Genomic DNA, 23,865 nt, shown 5'->3' with positions numbered 1-23,865 from the left:
TCATGCAAGGTTGGATTTGTTAGTATGGATATCATGCATCATTACCGTGGCAAGCGATGGCGATGTATCCCAGTTGCTGCAGCCGCTACATTCCTGGAACAATCTAGATCGTTATATAGTAGTGGGAGATCGGCCATAGATCATCTCACTGTGTGTGTGTGTGGGGGGGGAGGGGCAGGGGGGGAGGGGGGGAGCTTGTCTGCATCCAGTGTACGGTACGGCTCCCCTGCGTGGTGCCAGTTATTCGGCAGTGTGTTCCAGCTGGATATCCAGTAATGGCGTCTGATTAACAGGGGCTCACCTGTACCGTTGTGTTTGCGTGTGCTTGGCCATAAATGTTAGGTCCTTACAAGTATGTCTTTTATGTTTCCATCTATGGTTGTGGTCGTAGTTCCCCAGATTGAGAATAGACGGGCTCTGCGAATGTCTACAATTTCTGTGTAGTCTTGTGGTGAGTTTGTGGATTACCTCCGTGAGAGTCTCAAGTCGGTATTCCCGGTGAAGGTCCGCGATGCGAGTGTATCGTGGAGCATTGCTTATGATTTTGAGTACTTTGTTTTGTATGAGCTGCAGACGGCGCAGGCGTGTAGGCGCAGCGTATCCCCAGACAGGAGCTGTGTACGTCATCAGGGGTCGAATAAGTGTACATGGACCTCGACACCCTTCTGTTCAGTGTGCTACGCCTGTTGAGCATAGGGTAGAGCTGTTTGAGCCTCGCGCTAGCTCGGTCGGTCATGTGTTGTATGTGGTCCCCCCAGAGTAATTTCCGGTCCAGCCAGACACCGAGGTATTTGACTTTCTCACGGAAACGTGTTGGGCGTGCATGTAGAGTTATTGGTCTCCGGTATCGGTGTTTGCGCAATTGCTTCGGTCTTCTAGTGAACAGAACGGCTTCGCACTTGTCGACGTTTACTCTAACATGCCATTTCTCCAACCAAGGCTCAGCCACTCTGAGTGCGGTCTGTAAGCGTGACGTAATGTCTGATGGTTTCCAACCTTGCGCGAGGATGGCTGTGTCATCCGCATAGATTTCCATCGTTGTGTTGTGGGTGGTTGGAAGATCGTTTATGTAGAGGTTAAACAGTAGCGGCCCTCGGATGCTTCCCTGGTGTACTCCAGCGTGTATACCGTGTTGTGTTGATTGTTTTCCCTGCACGTCAGTGTTGAAACTCCTGTCTGTGAGGGATGAGTATATTAGACGCACCAGCCCGTCGGGGAATCCCGCGTCGCAGTGTTTGCGAATGAGGCCGTTGTAACATAGATGGGCGAAAGCCTTTTCGATGTCCAGGAACACCACCCCTAAACAACGTGCTGGCGATGATTACATTATGCTCTGTGCGATATTCTATCAGGTGGCTTCCACTTTCATCCCTTCCCCCAAGACTTTGTGTTCTTACTGTTTTCCTGTACCTGCTACCGTATCACATTTTAAATTTTTGTCACGCTTAACTATCTGAATAATCTCTTTTAAAGTAAATTGTTTCAGTGTATTAGGAGAGAGTGAACAATCATGAACGGTAGTCATGAAATCTGTTTATGGTGAAATGAGAAAACATGAATAATGAAATATGTGAAAGAGCACAGAGTACAGAAAATGAAAAATTGGTATATCCTCACCCAACTTCGTCTTTCCTTCATGTAGGTGTAAGGTATAGTTAATCAGACCCACCGGGCGTTTCAGTGGGTCCCGCCCCGTACTTCAGTGGCTGTCCATCATTGGCTACCGCTAGAATCTGCCGCTTCCAGATGGGAACGCCAATTCCGCGAGCCGCCGCGTCAAAGCGGAAAACGCTTGCCGCTGCTGTTGCCGCACGCCGCGCTGTTGTGGGAACCGGCCTTAAGGTGCCGTAAGAGCGTTGCATTGAACGGAGAAACATAGGGTTTTGCAGTCAGAATTTCGGTGAATAATATGGTGTTTTGGAATCCGGAATAAAATCTACCTGCTTTCAGAAAGAAAGGTGTTGTAACAGTTATTGAACGGACCTTCTCCATCCCCGTGGCAATGGACAAGTATTATTGCGGTCATTAATAGAGACGTGGGCCACAATTGTCGAGAGTGTATACACGCTACGTCAGGGACACTCGTACGTTTGCGACCACAGTAGCGAGCGGAAAACTCCCGCCGGCAACGGGTATCGCCGTTTCGGCGCCCGACTGACGCATCGCAGTCCCGCTGCCAGGCTATTTATACAGCGCGGCGCAGTGGCACACCGCCGCACGGCACCACCGCTGCCACTCTCGCGACCTCAGTACCTGGCATCGCGGCCGTGGCATTGTTCTCGCGGGGGACCCTGAGGAACGGGACCACAGGGGCGCCATCCTCAGGGCGCGCTCTCGCCATCCGTCAGCTACGTCGACTGAGCAGATCCTATTCGGCGGTTATACTGCGCAGCTGGAACACTTCCACTAGACAAACTCAGAGTGAGCAGTGACAACAGCAAGGACACTCGTCGCTTCAAGGTAACCTGCCAGATGTTCTTAAACATACAAACAGGTGCTAAAGAAGCAAATTGGAGTAAGTTGACAGTTCCTTACCCTATTTCATTCCATTCATCTTTCCCTATTGTTCTGGCGGTACCGCCAGTGCGCCTACAGTAATGACCGACACAGCATGTCAGTTTGAAAATACAGTGGGTCATAAAAGTGTGTAAGTATGCCGTTTAGGTTTTTATGTTGGTAACGCCACGTAGCGCTCTGTGTGAAAATCACTGACTGCGCTGTGTGCAGTCTGTGGCTAGTTGGACTCATTGTTGGAATATTCGATTGTGTAGTGTTGGGCAGTTGGATATGAATAACGCGTAGCGTTGCGCAGTTGGGGGTGAGCCGCCAGCAGTGGTGGATGAGGAGAGAGAGATGCCAGAGTTTTGAGAGGTTGCTATAAGTGGACGACCTGGACGTGTGTCCACCAGAAAAAGGAAAGTTGTAAAGATGGATGTCATGAATTGATATATATATATATATATATATATATATATATATATATATATATATATATTAACTTTTGAACATTATTATGGTAAAAACATTGTTTGTTCTCTATCAAAATCTTTCATTTGCTAACTATGCCTATCAGTAGTTACTGCCTTCAGTAGTTAGAAACTTTAATTTAGCTGGCAGCATTGCCGCTCGCTGTATTGCAGTAGTTGGAGTAACGAAGATTTTTTTGTTCAAAAGTAATCATATATATATATATATATATATATATATATATATATATATATATAGGGTAGTCCATTGATCGTGACCGGGCCAAACATCTTACGAAATAAGCGTCAAACGAAAAAACTACAAAGAACGAAACTTGTCTAGCTTGAAGGGGGAAACCAAATGGCGCTATGGTTGGCGCTATGGATAGCGCTATGGATGACGCTATGGATGGCGCTGCCATTGGTCAAATGGATATCAACTGCGTTTTTTAAAATACGAACCCCCATTTCTATTACATATTCATGAAGTACGTAAAGAAATATGAATGTTTTAGTTGGAACACTTTTTTCGCTTTGTGATTGATGCTAATAGTCACAAACAAATGGCTCACAATTTTAGACGAACAGTTGGTAACAGGTAGGTATTTTCAATTAAAATACAGAACGTATGTACGTTTGAACATTTCATTTCGGTTGTTCCAATGTGATACATGTACCTTTGTGAACTTACCATTTCTGAGAACGCATGCTGTTACAACGTGATTACCTGTAAATACCACGTTAATGCAATAAATGCTCAAAATGATGTCCGTCAACCTCAATGCATTGGGCAATACGTGTAACGACGTTCCTCTCAACAGCGAGTAGTTCGCCTTCCGTAATGTTCGCACTTGCATTGACAATGCGCTGACGCATGTTGTCAGGCGTTGTCGGTGGATAACGATAGGATCAACTTTCCCCACAGAAAGCAATCCGGGGACGTCAGATCCGGTGAACGTGAGGGCCATGCTTCGAGGACCAATCCACCTGTCATGAAATATGCTATTCAATACCGCTTCAACTACACGAGAGCTATGTGTCGGACGTCCATCATGTTGGAAGTGCATCGCCATTCTGTCATGCAGTGAAACATCTTGTAGTAGCATCGGTAGAACATTACATAGGAGATCAGTGTACATTGCACCACTTAGATTTCCATCGATAAAATGGGGGCCAATTATCCTTCCCCCCATAATTCCGCACCATACATTAACCCGCCAAGGTCGCTGATGTTCCCCTTGTCGCAGCCATCGTGGATTTTCCGTTTCCCAATAGTGCATATTATGCCGGTTTAAGTTACCGCTGTTGGTGAACGACGCTTCGTCGCTAAATAGAACGCGAGCAAAAAATCTGTCATCGTCCCGTAATTTCTCTTGTGCCCAGTGGCAGAACTGTACACGACGTTCAAAGTCGTCGCCATCCAATTCCTGGTGCATAGAAATATGGTACGGGTGCAATCGATGTTGATGTAGCATTCTCATCACGACGTTTTTGATATTCCCGAGGCCGAGCGGTTAAAGGCGCTACAGTCTGGAACCGCGCGACTGCTACGGTCGCAGGTTTGAATCCTGCCTCGGGCATGGATGTGTGTGATGTCCTTAGGTTAGTTAGGTTTAAGCAGTTCTAAGCTCTAGGGGACTGATGACCACAGCAGTTACGTCCCATAGTGCTCAGAGCCATTTGAACCATTTGATATTCCCGATTCTCGCGCAATTTGTCTGCTACTGATGTGTGGATTAGAAGCGACAGCAGCTAAAACACCTACTTGGACATCATCATTTGTTGCAGGTCGTGGTTGACTTTTCACATGTGGCTGAACATTTCCTGTTTCCTTAAATAACTAACTATCCGGCGAACGGTCCGGACACTTGGATGATGTCGTCCAGGATACCGAGCAGCATACATAGCACAAGCCCGTTGGGCATTTTGATCACAATAGCCATACACTAACACGATATCGACCTTTTCCGCAATTGGTAAACGGTCCATTTTAACACCGGTAATGTATCACGAAGCAAATAGCGTCCGCACTGGCGGAATGTTACGTGATGCCACGTACTTATACGTATGTGACTATTACAGCGCCATCTATCACAAAGCGAAAAAAGTATTCCAACTAAAACATTTTTCATTTCCTTACGTACTACACGAATATGTAATAAAAATAGGGGTTCCTATTTTTTTTAAAAACAGTTGACCTCCGTTTGACCTATGGCAGCGCCATCTAGCTGGCCAACCATAGCGCCATCTGGTTTCCCCCTTCAAGCTAGACGAGTTTCGTTCTTTGTAGTTTTTTCGTTTGATGCTTATTTCGTGAGATATTTGGTCCGGTCACTATCAATGGACCACCCTGTATATGTATCAATTCATGACATCCATCTTTGCAAATTTCCTTTTTCTGGCGGACACACGTCCAGATCGTCCGCTTATAGTAACCTCTCAAAACTCTTGCATCTCTCTCTCCACATTCACCACTGCTGGCGGCTCACCTCCAACTGCCCAACGCTACGAGCTGTTCACATCCAACTGCCCAACACTACACAAGCGAATATTCCAACAATGAGTCCAACCAGCCACATACTGCACACAGCACAGTCAGTGATTTTCACCTTTTCTTGCTGAAGTGAGTTTACTTCAGAGCCTTGTTTCGAGATAATCTTGGAATTTCCGCGTTAAAAAGTGCTATCTACAGGTCGGTGACTAAGGGTGATTCACGTAAGACGTAACACCCCTTTTATTTCGTGAACGGTTCCAGGGATCGAACCGAGGTTTCTGGCAAATAGTAGTACGCTAAGGGTATTTAATACAGAATCTTAACACTTCTATCGGTGAAGACACTGGAGCAACTATCATTTTTTAAATAGAACGATATATTTTTAACGGCATGCGAAGGCACTTAAAAAGAAGAGTATGGTGATATAGTGCTTGTTAATTGATAGTTAGAGACACTTTGCGAAAGACTCCCAGAAATATTCTGAAATTCAGTAGGAATTAGGGCAAATTCGGCTGTTGCATTGCTAACGCGCTCATGCCGAGCTATGTCAGTGTACCAAGTCGTTCAACTGTGTTTTGTCTGTACTCCAGAACTAACAAGAACTGCGTTGACTGTCTTCAGATCATATCTACTTTAGTAAATGGTTCAAATGGCTCTGAGCACTATGGGACTTAACATATGAGGTCATGAGTCCCATAGAACTTAGAACTACTTAAACCTAACAAACCTAAGGACATCACACACATCCATGCCCGAGGCAGGATTCGAACCTGCGACCGTAGCAGTCGCGCGGTTCCGGACTGAAGCGCCTAGAACCGCTCGGCCACCGCGGCCAGCTCTGCTTTAACATTTCTTGCATGTAGACTTCTACACTACTGCAGAGAAGTTCGACGTGCTACTTCAGTATGGCGAATGTCAAACAAATACTGTCGAAATGGTAACTGATGAAATGGCACTGGTTTCCACAAAAACCTGGAAACGTACGCACATTTGAAATACCTTTCTTAAGCCGCATCTGAGGCACCAGAACTTAGCATATGGTGTGATGCCGTATACAAAACTTATGGCTCACCCTGTACGTATGTCTTATAGAAAATTAGGTTTTGTTATGTTAGGTTGATGCATAAGTTCACAGCTTTTTTCTTTTGCATGTTGGTATTCCGGTCGCGATGGATTTGAGTTCAGTAGGGAAGAGAATGCAGCGGAGACAGCCAGGAACATTTGCACCGTGTATGACGATAGTGCCAATGGACAGAGCACTGCAAGAAAATGTTTCTCTCGTTTTAAGCAGGATCGTTTTGACATTTGTGACTCTCAGCGTTCAGGAAGACAGTCCGCGTGTGATGAAGATCGTTTAAACGTACTAATGCGCAATGGTCCGCGTCACCGTACTCAAAAAATGACAAATGTGATGTTCAAAAATAGAGTTCATGGGTACCGCACGCACTAAGCCAAAATCACAAAAATCAGCGGGTATCCTGTATCGATACTGGTCACAAGAAACGCTGTCTTTATGCTAACATAGGGAAAAGAAAGGCATGGCTGAGGTCAAACAAAGCAGCAAAACACGATACAATGGTCTGCACGCATCCGTCTGGTGGAACAGTGACGGTGTGGCGTGCTACCAACTGCATCCCTGAGCTGTAGCTCTGACTACTGACACTTCCTGTCAACAACTGAGACGTCTTGCAGACGCGATCGAAGAACAACAACCAGGCCGACTGCATGAACTGTTGCGATAATTCCTGTCCGCATTCTGTTACACTGACAAAAAACACTATACAGGAGTTGGTCTGGGAAGTCATTCCAAAGCCACTTTATTCACCTGATTTTGCATCCTCAGATTTTCACCTTCGCCGCTTTCTGTCAAACAACCTTCAAGGAACTTCCTTCTCGGATGAAAATGGGCTCCGAACATGACTCGCTAACTTCTTCGCCTCAAAACCACGTGATTTCTACCCTCGCGTTGGTAGACTGTTGTAAATAGTTCAAATGGTTCAAATGGCTCTGAGCACTATGGGACTCAACTTCTGTGGTCATCAGTCCCCTAGAACTTAGAACTACTTAAACCTAACTAACCTAAGGACATCACACACATCCATGCCCGAGGCAGGATTCGAACCTGCGACCGGAGGGGCCTCGCGGTTCCAGACTGTAGCGCCTAGAAACGCACGGCCACTCCGGCCGGCTTGTAAATAGTGAAGGGGAATTTATTATTGGTGACTAAAGTCTCTCTTATGTGTATCTGTTGTGTTTATTAAACTTACGCAAAAACACTAAGAACTTACGCACCAACCTAAGTAATGAGAAGTGTGAGGTCATCCAGACGAGTGCCAAAAAGGAATACGTTAAACTTCGGTTACACAATAAACCAATCAAACTTAAGGCCATAAATTCTGTTGAATACCTAGGAATTACAGTCACGAATACCTTAAACTGGAAAGAACACAGAGAGAACGTTGTGGGGAAGGTGAACCAAAGACTGCGATTTATTGGCTGAACACTTAGAAGAAGCAACAGATATGCTAAAGAGACTACCTACACTACGCTTGTCCGTCCTCTACTTACCAGACAGGATTGACCAAGTACATCGAGACAGTTAAAAGAAAAGTAGAAACAGGGAGAGAGTGTCACGGACATGACACAGGATTTGGAGTGAACATCATTAAAACAAAGACGTTTATTGTTGCTGTGGGATCTTGGCACGAAATTTCAATCACCGTCATTCTCCTTCGAATGCGAAAATATTATGTTGACGCCGACCTACGTAGGAAGAAACGATCATCATAATAAAATAAGGGAAACCAGAGGTCGCACGGAAAGATATAGGCGTTCGTTCTTCCGTGCACTGTCCGGAAGTGAAATACGGAATTATTATGAAGGGGGTTCGATGAACCATCTGCCAGGCACTTGAGTGTGATTTGCAGAGTATCGATGCAGATGTAGATGTGGATGTAGATGTAGGCCTGTTTTGCTGCATATAACGACAGGGCCTGGTATGAGAGCTACCGCCTCGTGATGACTGGGTGTTGTGTGATATCCTTAGGTTAGTTAGGTTTAATTAGTTCTAAGTTCTAGGGGACTGATGACCATAGATGTTAAGTCCCATAGTGCTCAGGGCCATTTGAACCATTTGAACCATGAGAGCTACCGAACAGCCGACACTGGCCGTATTCCTTTCCAACCCAGCGAGTTTCTCGGAATCTTCTTGCCAAAGATTTCAACGGCAATACTAACAGATGCAATATCACTGTAACTGACTTTCTTAGAGCTACTGAATACAGCTGTGAAAAGTATACGAACACATTATAAAATTAGTTGTTTCAATATCTCGGTTGATAGACCTATCAGAGTTCAGAACACTATCCGTACAAAACAATACGTACCTCTTGGCATAATATCAATTGCTGAAAACCATGTAGAGTGACTAAGAACGTAACACACATGCCGAGTTCGCATTGTATGCACGTCGATGCGCTGTACAGCGAAACTGACGCAGTATGTTAGATGACTACAGTTCTATTCCTTTTTAAAACGCTTGTAAAAATGCAAAAGCAAACTGCAAGAGACCTCAGTGTGTCACTTTGCTTAGAGGGGTTCACGTTTAGTAATAAAAACCTGTCTACTTTGAGAAAATCAAACGTTAAATGTGTTTGTATGCCTGACAGTGCCCATTATTTCTCAGGTGTGCCGGCCGGAGTGGCCGCGCGGTTCTAGGCACTACAGTCTGGAGCCGAGCGACCGCTACGGTCGCAGGTTCGAATTCTGCCTCGGGCATGGATGTGTGTGATGTCCTTAGGTTAGTTAGGTTTAATTGGTTCTAAGTTCTAGGCGACTGATGACCTCAGAAGTTAAGTCGCATAGTGCTCAGAGCCATTTGAACCATTTGAACCATTTCTCAGGTATATGTCAACCAATGCACGTCTAAATAACATGCAGTTGACCCGTGATTTACGAGCATCATTTGCTTTAGTACACTGTTCGATAGTGACAGAAATGTTGTAGCATTCGAAGAAGCAACCTTTCTTGAAGTGAAATAGTCAATAATTGAATTTTCGTTTCCTGAGCCAATGTAGGCGGCAAACTACTCACTGTACGGTTACCCATCTTTATAGGAATGATGTGCAGTTTGTGCGCTGCAGGATTTGATTTGTTAATAATGTTAGTGTCATGACTTGCCGTTAGGCGACTGTAATGGTACGGCGACGTAGGGTTGACACATAGTAATCGGTGGGCGTTACAATTGTAGCCAGGCAACATAGGTCTGGGACAATGTGGGGAGGGCTTTTTTCGTAAAACTATTTCATCAAAACAGCAATAATGCTTTGGCTCTTCGCGAGTGTCGACATATTAAAGGAACACGGAGAGGTCATCTTTCCGCACCGGAGTTGAAGAACATGATTCTGAAGTTTGAATTAACTGGCAATTTGGTAATTTTTCTTAAGGGAAACAGCCAGCCAATGGAGCCACCAACTGTTGAAGAAGTTTCTGTTGCCACGGCTGAGAACTCTGGACGCAATGTGTGATCTTCAAGCAGTGCACCAGCTGTGTCATGACAGCTGAACATTCCATGGTCCACTGTTCGAAAAGTACTTCGAACAACTCTGAAATGATATCTCTAGGCGGTACCTGGCTGTCGTGGATGCAGGTGGCCATCACATTGAGAACGTTTGTAACCCAGAACATTGTAAGGTTCAAAAATGGTTCAAATGGCTCTGAGCACTATGGGACTTAACATCTGTAGTCATCAGTCCCCTAGAACTTAGAACTACTTAAACCTAACTAACCTAAGGACATCACACACATCCATGCCCGAGGCAGATCGCAGGTTCTAGGGGACTGATGACCTCAGATGTTAAGTTCCATAGTGCTCAGAGCCATTTGAACCAACCAGACTTCATAAACAACCTTTCATTAACTTACAAATGATTCAAATGGCTCTAAGCAGTATGAGACTTAACATCTGAGGTCATCGTCCCCGAGACTTAGAGCTACTTAAACCTAACGAACCTGAGGACATCACACACATCCATGCCCGAGGCAGGATTCGAACCTGCGATCGTAGCAGCAGCGCTGTTCCGGACTGAAGCGCCTAGAACCTCGCGGTCACAGCGGCCGGCCATTAACTTACAGGAATGTATCTTGAATACGTATTCATCATGCACTGTCAGTCATGAATATAATCCTTAGTGACTTGTCAGGAAGGCCTTAACGTCAACATGTACTCCCCCCCACACCGATGCCACAGTAGCAATTTCTTTATTGTCGTCCTGTGACTATCCACAGATTTCAAACTCCTTCTTATCAGCCAGTGTCAGCGCCAGTATCTGTTGCTATTGTTGTGGTTTTCAGTACGAGGACTGGTTTGAACCAGCTCTCCACGACAGTCTACCCGGTGCAAGCCTCTTCATCTCGACATAGCTCCTGCGACCTGTATTAGAGCTCGATCTCTCTCGACAATTGTTACCTCTCGAACATCCTTACAATACCAAACTGAGATTCCATTATGCCTGAAGCTATGTCCTATCAACGGATTCTTTCTTTTAGTCAGTATGCGCCATACATTCGTTTTTTCCCTAGTTCGGTTCTGCACCTCCAATAAGCAAATTCTTAAAGTAAAAGCGACAAAATACAAGGAGACAAAGATTATGCATTACGGGTACAGGAACTAGACTGAAGTTTCAAGAGGCCGGCCGCGGTGGTCGTGCGGTTCTAGGCGCTCCAGTCCGGAGCCGCGCTGCTGCTACGGTCGCAGGTTCGAATCCTGCCTCGGGCATGGATGTGTGTGATGTCCCTAGGTTAGTTAGGTTTAATTAGTTCTAAGTTCTAGGGGACTGATGACCACAGCAGTTGAGTCCCATAGTGCTCAGAGCCATTTTTTTGAAGTTTCAAGAGTCGAAGCACCTGAATGGAAAACTGTGATTGAGATAGTGTTAAAGCATTATCCTCGATGTTAATGAATCTTACTTTGAGTAACAATAAAGGAAATCAGGAAGAAACTTAAAAAAGGACTTTAAAGTTCAGAGAAAAGAAATGAACACTTCACTGTTGGCCGATAACCTCGCAATTCTGTCAGGGGCCGCAAAGTACTTGGAAGATGAGCTGAATGGAGATCTATCCATCTAATCTTCAGCATTCTTCTGCAGCACCACATAGAAAAACCTTCTATTCTCTTCTTCTTCGTTTTCATCTTGTCTGTACTGTTTGTTGTCCACGTTTCACTTCCGTACATGACTGCACTCCAGAAATGACTTCCGAACACTTATAACACATACATATTCGATGTTATCAGATTTATCTTTTTCAGCGTGTTTTCCTTTCTGTTGCCAGTCTGCATTTTATATCATCTATTGTTCGTTCATAATCGCCCAAACAAAGAAGTTCATATTCTAATTTTAGTGTCTCATTTTCTAATTTAATTCCTTCAACATCACCTGATTTAATTTAACTGCAGTCAAATACCCTTCTTTGACTGGTATTCATCCTCTAATGCGTTTTCAAGACACTACCCGTTTCGTTCAATTGCTTTTCCAAACGCTTTACCGACTCTGCCAGTACTACAAGGACATCGGCGTACACTGAAGCATTATTTCATTTTGAACTTTAATGTCTTTTCCAAAAGTCTTCTAGGTGTCCTTTATTGTTCTCGGTGTGCAGATTTATTAAGATCAGGGATGAGCTACAACTCTGTCTGCACCACTGTTCCCCTTTTATGTCCTTCTACTCCTACAACTTGTCTAGTTCCAGTACAAGTTGCACACAGTATTTCATTCCCTGTATTAATACCCTTATTACTTTCAAAATTTCAGACAGTATACTGAAGTCACATTCTAGAAATCTAGAAATTCTACAGACGTAGGTTTACCTTCTTCGGTCTGTTTTCTGGTATACATTGTAAGACCAGTGTCGTCTCGCGTATGCCAACATTTCTATGGAAACAAAACGGATCCCTCCAAGGTTGGTCTCTACCAGTTTTTCCATTTCTGTGTAAACAATTTGTGTCAGTGTTTTGGTCCAAATGGCTCTAAGCACTATGGGACTTAACATATGAGGTCATCAGTCCCCTAGACTTAGAACTACTTAAACCTAACTAACCTAAGGACATCACACACATCCATGCCCGAGGCAGGATTCGAACCTGCAACCGTAACGGTACCGCGGTTCTTGACTGAAGCGCCTACAACAGTTCGGCCACAGCCACCGGCTCACAAGTGAACCCTCCATACTGTAAATCACGGTTTTTGATACGCTTCAAATATGTTGTAGAGGCGCTTACCCTGAATACCTGACTAGCCGGTTTTTTAGCGACGGGCCTTGGTTGTGAGAAAATCGATTTTGAAGTTCATTGCGCGCTTTGTATACGCGTAACATTATATATATTCCGTGCAAGCCAGCGTAGCGCAGCGGTAAAGGCTCACGGCTACTACGCTAGAGGTACTGTGTTCTGCTAGTGTAGTTTCTCTTTTTTTCAAAATCGACCGAATTTTTCAATTTGATTTCAAAGAAAATCGACAAACAGTCTAAGGTGTGCGAAATTATAAAGATATATTCAGTTATTAATTTTCCCAAACATTCATTCCGTTTGTGGTTCGCAGTTGGAGTTCCAAATATTCGTACAACAGTCGCTTCTTGTATTACCTGAAATCGATCTCCAGCCATTATCGTCCCCTCTCCCGTGAATACTGACCGAGCGAGGTGGCGCAGTGGTTAGACACTGGACTCGCATTCGGGAGGACGACGGTTCAATACCGCGTCCGGCCATCCTGATTTAGGTTTTCCGTGATTTCCCTAAATCACTCCAGGCAAATGCCGGGATGGTTCCTTTGAAAGGGCACGGCCGACGTCCTTCCCCTTCTTTGCCTAATCCAATGAGACCGATGACCTCGCTGACTGGTCTCCTTCCCCCAGCAACCCAACCCCAACCCCGTGAATACTGTTAGCCGTAATGGGAAGCCCAGCTCCTAGTTGCGGCCAGTTAGGATGCGAGTTGCATTCCTTTACGTTCGCGTCTAGCTACAGCATCAGTTGCTCGCAAAGCGTCTCTAGTGCCGCGTGTTAGAAAAATTATGTGAAATGGAAGAACCAAGTGTTTCTGCAGTAGTGGAGCCAGAAGCAGATCCACAAGTAGAGGAGTTGAACGAAGAATCAAAAGGCGAAATCGCAAATGTCATTAAATATGCCGTAAATCTCCTCCGCGATTTGAATCTCGTAACGAATACACAGCCTAGCGTGATCTCTGCCAATACCGTTGCAGTTGGCGATGAGATATGTATCGCAATACAGGTCCTGTTGGCCGAAAAACAGATAATTAATGATTATGAATTGATAGATTTCAACGAAGAAGATGAATTGGGGGGATATGATGCGAACCACAAACGGAATGAATATTTAAAAAAATTATAACTGAATATATCTTTATAATTTCGCACATCTTACACTGTTTGTTGATATTCTTTGAAATAAAACTGAAAAACTGGTCGATTTTATAAAAAGAAAATTACACGAGCAGGATTCGAATACGGTACCTCCAGCGCTGTAGCCATGAACCTTTACCGCTGCGCTACGCTGACTTGCTCGAAATATATGTTACGTTACAGGTATACAAATCGTGCAATTAACTTCAAAATCAGTTTTCTCAAAATCCAAGTCCCGTCGCTAAAAAGCCGGATAGCGACGTACTCAGGGTAAGCACCTCTAAAACATATTAGAAGCGCATAAAAATCCGTGATTTACAATATGGAGGGTCCCCTTGTCAGTGTTTTGCAGCCACGACTTATCACATTGATAATTCGGTGATATTTACACCTGTCAGTACCTTATTCTTCACATTAGGTTTGTACCCGTGGTCTAGAGGTAGCGTCTTTGATTCATAATCAAAACGTCTTCGGTCCCGGGTTCGATCCCCGCCACTGCCTAAATTTTGATAAATAATCAGCATTGGCGGCCGAAGACTTCCGGCATAAGAAGTCAGCCTCATTCTGCCAACGGCCTTGTCAAAGAGGGCGGAGGAGCGGATAGAGGTTCAGGGCACTCTCTTGTCCTAGGGGTGGGAAATTGCCCCTAAAGGCGGAAGAATCAGCAATGATCAACTACATGAGGATGCAGAAGGCAATGGAAACCACTGCATTAAAGACACGTAACGTGTATCCACAGGATAACTGAAGAAGTGACATGATGATCTCTCCATTGGCAAAAGATTCCGGAATAGTCCCCCATTCGGATCTCCGGGAGGGGACTGCCAAGGGGGAGGTTACCATGAGAAAAAGACTGAATAATCTACGAAAGGATAACGTTCTACGAGTCGGGGCGTCGAATGTCAGAAGCTTGAATGTGGTAAGGAAACTAGAAAATCTGAAAAGGGAAATGCAAAGGCTCAATCTAGATATAGTAGGGGTCAGTGAGGTGAAGCGGAAGGAAGACAAGGATTTCTGTTCAGATGAGTATCGGGTAATATAAACAGCAGCAGAAAATGGTATAACAGGTGTAGGATTCGTTATGAATAGGAAGGTAGGGCAGAGGGTGTGTTACTGTGAACAGTTCAGTGACAGGGTTGTTCTAATCAGAATCGACAGCAGACCAACACCGACAACGATAGTTCAGGTATAAATGCCGACGTCGCAAGCTGAAGATGAACAGATAGAGAAAGTGTATGAGGATATTGAAAGGGTAATGCAGTATGTAAAGGGGGACGAAAATCTAATAGTCATGGGCGACTGGAATGCAGTTGTAGGGGAAAAAGTAGAAGAAAAGGTTACAGGAGAATAGGGGCTTGGGACAAGGAATGAAAGAGGAGAAAGACTAATTGAGTTCTGTAACAAGTTTCAGCTAGTAATAGCGAATACCCTGTTCAAGAATCTCAAGAGGAGGAGGTATACTTGGAAAAGGCCGGGAGATACGGGAAGATTTCAATTAGATTACATCATGGTCAGACAGAGATTCCGAAATCAAGTACTGGATTGTAAGGCGTACCCAGGAGCAGATATAGACTCAGATCACAATATAGTAGTGATGAAGAGTAGGCTGAAGTTCAAGACATTAGTCGGGAAGAATCAATACGCAAAGAAGTGGGATACGTAAGTACTAAGGAATGACGAGATACGTTTGAAGTTCTCTAACGCTATAGATACAGCAATAAGGAATAGCGCAGTAGGCAGTACAGTTGAAGAGGAATGGACATCTCTAAAAAGAGCCATCACAGAAGTTGGGAAGGAAAACATAGGTACAAAGAAGGTAGCTGCGAAGAAACCATGGGTAACAGAAGAAATACTTCGGTTGATTGATGAAAGGAGGAAGTACAAACATGTTCCGGGAAAATCAGGAATACAGAAATACAAGTCGCTGAGGAATGAAATAAATAGGAAGTGCAGGGGAGCTAAGACGAAATGGCTGCAGGAAAAATGAGAAGACATCGAAAAAGATATGTTTGTTGGAAGGACAGACTCAGCATACAGGAAAGTCAAAACAACCTTTGGTGACATTAAAAGCAACGGTGGTAACATTAAGAGTGCAACGGTAATTCCACTGTTAAATGCAGAGGAGAGAGCAGATAGGTGGAAAGAATACATTGAAAGCCTCTATGAGGGTGAAGATTTGTCTGATGTGATAGAAGAAGAAACAGGAGTCGATTTAGAAGAGATAGGGGATCCAGTATTAGAATCGGAATTTAAAAGAGATTTGGAGGACTTACGGTCAAATAAGGCAGAAGGGATAGATAACATTCCATCAGAATTTCTAAAATCATTGGGGGAAGTGGCAACAAAACGACTATTCACGTTGGTGTGTAGAATATATGAGTCTGGCGATATACCATCTGACTTTCGGAAAAGCGTCATCCACACAATTCCGAAGACGGGAAGAGCTGACAAGTGCGAGAATTATCGCACAATCAGCTTAACAGCTCATGCATCGAAGCTGCTTACAAGAATAATATACAGAAGAATGGAAAAGAAAATTGAGAATGCGCTAGGTGACGATCAGTTTGGCTTTAGGAAAAGTAAAGGGACGAGAGAGGCAATGCTGACGTTACGGCTAATAATGGAAGCAAGGCTAAAGAAAAATCAAGACACTTTCATAGGATTTGTCGACCTGGAAAAAGCGTTCGACAATATAAAATGGTGCAAGCTGTTCGAGATTCTAAAAAAAGTAGGGGTAAGCTATAGGGAGAGACGAGTCATATACAATATGTACAACAACCAAGAGGGAATAATAAGAGTGGACGATCAAGAACGAAGTGCTCGTATTAAGAAGGGTGTAAGACAAGGCTATAGCCTTTCGCCCCTACTCTTCAATCTGTACATCGAGGAAGCAATGATGGAAATAAAAGAAAGGTTCAGGAGTGGAATTAAAATACAAGGTGAAAGGATATCAATGATACGATTCGCTGATGACATTGCTATCCTGAGTGAAAGTGAAGAAGAATTAAATGATCTGCTGAACGAAATGAACAGTCTAATGAGTACACAGCATGGTTTGAGAGTAAATCGGAGAAAGACGAAGATAATGAGAAATAGTAGAAATGAGAACAGCGAGAAACTTAACATCAGGATTGATGGTCACGAAGTCAATGAAGTTAAGGAATTCTGCTACCTAGGCAGTAAAATAACCAATGACGGACGGAGCATGGAGGACATCAAAAGCAGACTCGCTGTTGGAAAAAAGCCATTTCTGGCCAAGAGAAGTCTACTAATATCAAATACCGGCCTTACTTTGTGGAAGAAATTTCTGAGGATGTACGTCTGGAGTACAGCATTGTATGGTAGTGAAACATGGACTGTGGGAAAACCGGAACAGAAGAGAATCGAAGTGGTGCTGTGGGAAAACCGGAACAGAAGAGAATCGAAGTGGTGCTATAGACGGATGTTGAAAATTAGGTGGACTGATAAGGTAAGGAATGAGGAGGTTCTACGCAGAATCGGAGAGGAAAGGAATATGTGGAAAACACTGATAAGGAAACGGGACAGGATAATAGGACATCTGCTAAGACATGAGGGAATGACTTCCATGGTACTAGAGGGAGTGGTAGAGGGCAAAAACTGTAGAGGAAGACACAGATTGGAATACGTCAAGCAAATAATTGAGGACGTAGGTTGCAAGTGCTACTATGAGACGAAGAGGTTAACACAGGAAAGGAATTCGTGGCGGGTCGCATCGAACCAGACTGATGACCAAAAAAAAAAGAAGGAAAAAAAGGAATTACTACATTCGTCGTGTAGTCTCAGGGCATTCCGTCTGTCTCCAATACGAGGAGCGTTCAATAGACAATACAACACTTGGCCACTTTCGCTTGAAAAAGTGCGGAATTTTTTATGAGATATCGTGAAATTTTCCCTCTTCAGCGTCTACAGTTTCATGACGTTCCAACAGGTGGCTGCGCTATACGTAGCATTCAAAATGGCGTCTGTAACGGAGGGGCGTTCCAAGCATAGAGTAAATATCTCTGGATTGAGCATTGCGTTCTGCGCATGTTGTCAACATTAAAACCAGAATTGTCACGTGTTTTGGCGTCTTTGCTGTGCGTGTGTGCTTTCCGCAGAGTTTGAAGTTTATAATATCAAGAGTTTTGTTGTGTTCTTACCGTTTGTTGATAGTGTAATAGCGATGGTGAATTACTGTTATTGCTACGGATACAAAGGAAAATATGTGAAAATAGGGATAGTAACTTTTCTTGGGTACTATGTTTAAAAATTTAGAGACGCATTATAATTAAGGCTTGATTCTGTAGACCTATTTTCCTACGATTTTATGGCTATATAATAGATATTACGGCTCTTACAAAAGCTTACAAACAATCGCTTCCTCTTTTAATTTTTGTAGTGGATCAGGAAAGGGAATGGTTAGTTGTTTCAGCAAATACTATCCTCCATGTATTTGTCAGTGACTTGTCGATTATGTATATAGATTTGAAAGACGGGAGACAGATAAATTCAATAGAGTGGGAGTCTGTACTTGTCTTCGTATAATATGTGTGTCCAAACCTTTTTGTTTACTATAAAGTTACAGTAGGAGACCATGTTAAGTGTGTCTAGGACATGGAGAATGATTATGTGTGATTTATATTTTAGTTTCCCGAAGGATGAACAACGAGTAAAGATGTGGCTCCAGAAAATAAGTAGGAGTAATTTTGTCCCCACAAAATATTCCAAAGTATGTTCAAAACACATTGAAGAGGAATGTTTAGACAGAGAAAAATTTGGACGTGTGTGGCTGAAGGTAGATGCTATACCAACTATTTTTAATTTTCCACAGCACCTACTACCAATTTCTGCATTCAGCTTAAATACATTTTCTGCACAAATCAAATAAAAAACACAGTACTGTAGCTAATCAAAGTACACATTCATCTTCTTTGGTGTATTTTGCCTTCAATTTATTTTCTTCGCCACTTCATTAAGAAGCGTAAAATATTAGTAAACATGTCGCCAAACTCTTTCATTTGTGTCACTTTCCACTTCCCTTAATGGTGTTATATGGGTTGACTGTTACATGACCAACTGTATTTGGTTTACAGTACATTTATTATCCGATCGCCTTTTTTCCCCCTTGTTATTGCGTCTACTATGTATTTAATAAACTGGGAGCAAGTACGTAAAATGCGTTAAATAAACACTTCAAAGTGTCACTAGTAAGAAAAATAATGCTTTATGTCGCAAAAACGAGAAAATAAATACACAGAAATAGCAGAAAAAAAGGACGAATTAGCAGGGATATAATCGCTAATGTGTGGCAAATTCGGTGATTTCGGACACTTGCAAAAGTACTAGCGTACTGTCAAGTCGTTTTGCAAGACTATCACTGCAAAAATGTACGTCACGCTCCGTAACACTATACAGTGCCGTACATACCGAAAACTACCAAAAATCGAGTGCATCTGATCTGTGACACGTATCGCAAAGAAGCAGAATGCAATATCACTTGCCCTTAAAAGTTACGTAGCTGGTTTATTCCCGGTATCAAATGGATACTGTTAAAATGTCTGCGCAACATATATAAATATTCCACGTCACGTGCGAAAAGAATCCGTCTGTACTAGGGATGTAGTGACATTCGAAATGTACAGGGCACTATACGGACAAACACACGACGTCCCGAGAACACGTGACCAGGCCGGCAATGTATGTTGACAACACAAAACCTGTTCCGCGCATGTGAATGCTCACTCCAGAGATATTTACTCTATGGTTCCAAGCAGAGAACTGTCAAAGAGTGTCTTTTTGCGGAACACAAGAACATTGCAGACACTCATAGGCGCTTGCAGAATATCTACGGAGACCTGGCAGAGAACAAAAGCACGGCAGGCCGTTGCGCGAGGCATCCGTCATCATTGCAACAAGGTAGCGAAGTCCCGTCCGGTGTCACGTGTACCGGCGAGCCGCTCACGGCTGTGGCGCCTTCAAAGTTGGAACGTCCCGACACTCTCATTGGAACGTTCGGACACTGTCGCTCGATGCTATCGAAGGTTCAGAAACACCTCGCTGCACAACTGCTAACACAAGTGCTAACACACTCGCCCACCAGTCGCGGTGCTCAAAGGTGTGTGCCCGTTGAGTTCTCCATCGCCAAACAGAAGACCGTGAAGAGCAACGAACGACCATCTGTGCTGAACTGCTTGAGCGTTACGAGGCTAATAGCAATAATTTTTTGACAAACATCACGACAGGTTTCGACGTCGACCAGTAGAGTAGAACCATGCAGACATACAGCCGCCGGCCGCGGTGGTCTAGCGGTTCTAGGCGCGCAGTCCGGAACCGCGCGACTGCTACGGTCGCAGGTTCGAATCCTGCCTCGGGCATGGATGTGTGTGATGTCCTTAGGTTAGTTAGGTTTAAGTAGTTCTAAGTTCTAGGGGACTGATGACCACAGATGTTAAGTCCCATAGTGCTCAGAGCCATTTTTTTTTTGAACATACAGCCCTCCCAGTAAAGCGGCGTAAGGCCGTCACATTGAACGGAATTTATGTTGAAAAACAGAATTTTGTAGCCAAGAGAGTGAGGAATAATATGAATTGGAGTCCTGAAGAAAACCAACCCGATTCCAGAAAAAAGGAAATGTGTTGCGTTACTTAGTGAGCCGCGCGGGATTAGCCGAGCGGTCTCGGGCTCTGCAGTCATGGACGTTCCGTCTGGTCCCGGCAGAGGTTCGAGTCCTCCCTCGGGCATGGGTGTGTGTGTTTGTCCTTAGGATAATTTAGGTTAAGTAGTGTGTACGCTTAGGGACTGATGACCTTAGCAGTTAAGTCCCATAAGATTTCACACACATTTGAACATTTTGAACCTTACTTAGTGAACGCCTCGCATATCTTCCACACCTGGTGGAATAGTTTTCTCATGGCTTGCTCGAACAAGGATATTAGTATTTCGGAGAGGATATAGCGCTTGCAGAAATTACTAGCATGACCCGTGGTCAACCCTCACGGATTATGAAAGAGTATGCTAACAGCCTCTGCGGGCAAGCGCGAGGGTAGCGGATAGAAGGGGGGGGGGGGGGGGGCTGGTGCAATGACTTTCGCCGACGCCCGGCAGCGTGCAGGTGTTTCAGGCCTGGCACCGCGCCGCCCGCGTGGGCGTCTGTTGGTGGTCGGGCTGCCGCCCCCGCGCGTGGCTGCCTGCCAGTGCCGACAGCTGGGCCCGTCATTGTGACAGAATCGCCTCTGCTGCTGCTGCTGCTACTACTTTAACTACCCTTTGTCAGGCAGAGGTCCGTTTCTATTTAGTGTTACTCAGCTGCGAGTTTTCAAGGAGTATTTGCTCTTACACTAAGGAGAGTAAACGACTAGTTGATTTTTCACTAAAGTTTTATAGTTTATGTTTGCATATGTGAAGTTGAAAAACGCCATTTTCGTTTTGCCCATCAAGTCACGCCTCAATCTACGGAGGCATCTATAGCTGCTTGAAATACTGACACGTCCTCAAACTACTGAGACTGAATCACAAGGAACCCCTTGAGGCTGGCCGCTGTGGCCGAGCGGTCCTAGACGCTTCAGTCCGGAACCGCGCTGCTGCTACGGTCGCAGGTTCAAATCCTGGCTCGGCCATGGATGTGTGTGATGTCCTTAGGTTACTTAGGTTGAAGTACACTACTACCCATTAAAATTGCTACACCAAGAAGAAATGCAGATGATAAACAGGTATTCATTGGACAAATACATTATACTAGAACTGACATGTGATTACATTCTCACGCAGTTTGGGTGCATAGATCCTGAGAAATCAGTACCCAGGACAACCACCTCTGGCAGTAATAACGGCCTTGATACGCCTGGGCATTGAGTCAAACACAGCTTGGATGGCGTGTACAGGTACAGCTGCCCATGCAGCTTCAACACGATATCGGAGTTCATCAAGAATAGTGACTGGCGTATTGTGACGAGCCAGTTGCTCAGCCACCATTGACCAGACATTTTCAGTTGGTGAGAGATCTGAAGAATGTGCTGGCCAGGGCAGCAGTCGAACATTTTCTGTATCCAGATAGGCCAGTACAGGAACTGCAACATGCGGTCGTGCATTATCCTACTGAAATGTAGGGTTTCGCAGGGATCGAATGAAGGGTACAGCCACGGGTCGTAACACATCTGAAATGTAACGTCCACTGTTCCAAGTGCCGTCAATGTGAACAGGAGGTGACCGAGACGTGTAACCAATGGCACTCCATACCATCACGCCGGGTTAAACGCCAGTATGGCGATGACGAATACACGCTTTCAATTTGCGTTCACCGCGGTGTCGTCAAACACGGATGCGACCATCATGATGCTGTAAACAAAACATGGATTCATCCGAAAAAATGACGTTTTGCCATCTGTGCACCCAGGTTCGTCGTTGAGTACACCATCGCAGACGCACCTGTCTATGATGCAGCGTCAAGGGTAACTGCAGCCATGCTCTCCGAGCTGATAGTCCATGCTGCTGCAAACGTGTCGAACTGTTCGTGTAGATGGTTGTTGTCTTGCAAACGTCCCCATGTGTTGACTCAGGGATCGAGACGTGGCTGCACGATCCGTTACAGCCATGCGGATAAGATGCCTGTCATCTCGACTGCTAGTGACAAGAGGCCTTTGGGATCCAGCACGGCGTTCCGTATTAGCCTCCTGAACCAACCTATTCCATATTCTGCTAACAGTCGTTGGATCTCGACCAACGCGAGCAGCATTGTCGCGATACGATAAACCACAATCGCGATGGCTACAAACGTGATGGTACTCATTTCTCCTCCTTACACAAGGCATCACAACAACGTTTCACCAAGCAACGCCGGTCAACTGGTATTTGTGTATGAGAAATCGGTTGGAAACTTCCCTCATGTCAGCACGTTGTAGGTGTCGCCACCGACGCCAGCCGTGTGTGAATGCTCTGAAAAGCTAATCATTTGCATATCACAGAATCTTCTTCCTTTCGGTTTAATTTCGCGTCTGTACCACGTCATCTTCGTGGTGTAGCAGTTTTAATGGCCAGTAGTGTAGTTCTAAGTCTAGGGGACTGATGACCTAAGAAGTTAAGTCCCATAGTGCTTAGAGCCATTTGAACCATATTTTGAACCCCTTTGTGTGCGAGGTCGCAAGTTCTATCACGAGTGTGACTCGTTTGAAATTGTTGTGTTAACGGTTATGAAAGGGAAGATATTAGCTGCTAATCTCACCACGTGCATCAGTAGGGCAATAGAAATTGAGTGTCCAAGAGGTGCAGAGATCATCGTTTAGTAGTATGTATGTACACTCCTGGAAATTGAAATAAGAACACCGTGAATTCATTGTCCCAGGAAGGGGAAACTTTATTGACACATTCCTGGGGTCAGATATATCACATGATCACACTGACAGAACCACAGGCACATAGACACAGGCAACAGAGCATGCACAATGTCGGCACTAGTACAGTGTATATCCACCTTTCGCAGCAATGCAGGCTGCTATTCTCCCATGGAGACGATCGTAGAGATGCTGGATGTATTCCTGTGGAACGGCTTGCCATGCCATTTCCACCTGGCGCCTCAGTTGGACCAGCGTTCGTGCTGGACGTGCAGACCGCGTGAGACGACGCTTCATCCAGTCCCAAACATGCTCAATGCATCGATGTACTGTGGTGACCTCACGCCCCACGTGTTGAGCAATTCGGCGGTACGTCCACCCGGCCTCCCGCATGCCCACTATACGCCCTCGCTCAAAGTCCGTCAACTGCACATACGGTTCACGTCTACGGTGTCGCGGCATGCTACCAGTGTTAAAGACTGCGATGGAGCTCCGTATGCCACGGCAAACTGGCTGACACTGACGGCGGCGGTGCACAAATGCTGCGCAGCTAGCGCCATTCGACGGTCAACACCGCGGTTCCTGGTGTGTCCGCTGTGCCGTGCGTGTGATCATTGCTTGTACAGCCCTCTCGCAGTGTCCGGAGCAAGTATGGTGGGTCTGAC

General features: G+C 44.8%; 1 protein-coding gene across 1 annotated transcript in view; it reads left to right on the top strand.

The window, feature by feature from the left end:
- The first annotated feature begins 2,221 nt into the window (after positions 1 to 2,221).
- Positions 2,222 to 23,865, top strand: part of LOC126162988 (uncharacterized) — a 105,179-nt gene continuing 83,535 nt past the window's right edge. The window contains exon 1 of the mRNA XM_049919848.1: positions 2,222 to 2,460. The gene's annotated coding sequence lies outside the window, so the exon portion shown is untranslated. The remainder of the gene's footprint in view (positions 2,461 to 23,865) is intronic.

Source organism: Schistocerca cancellata, chromosome 1, assembly GCF_023864275.1.
Source record: "Schistocerca cancellata isolate TAMUIC-IGC-003103 chromosome 1, iqSchCanc2.1, whole genome shotgun sequence".
NCBI lineage: Eukaryota > Metazoa > Arthropoda > Insecta > Orthoptera > Acrididae > Schistocerca > Schistocerca cancellata.
This window is presented reverse-complemented; position numbering and strand designations above follow the sequence as displayed.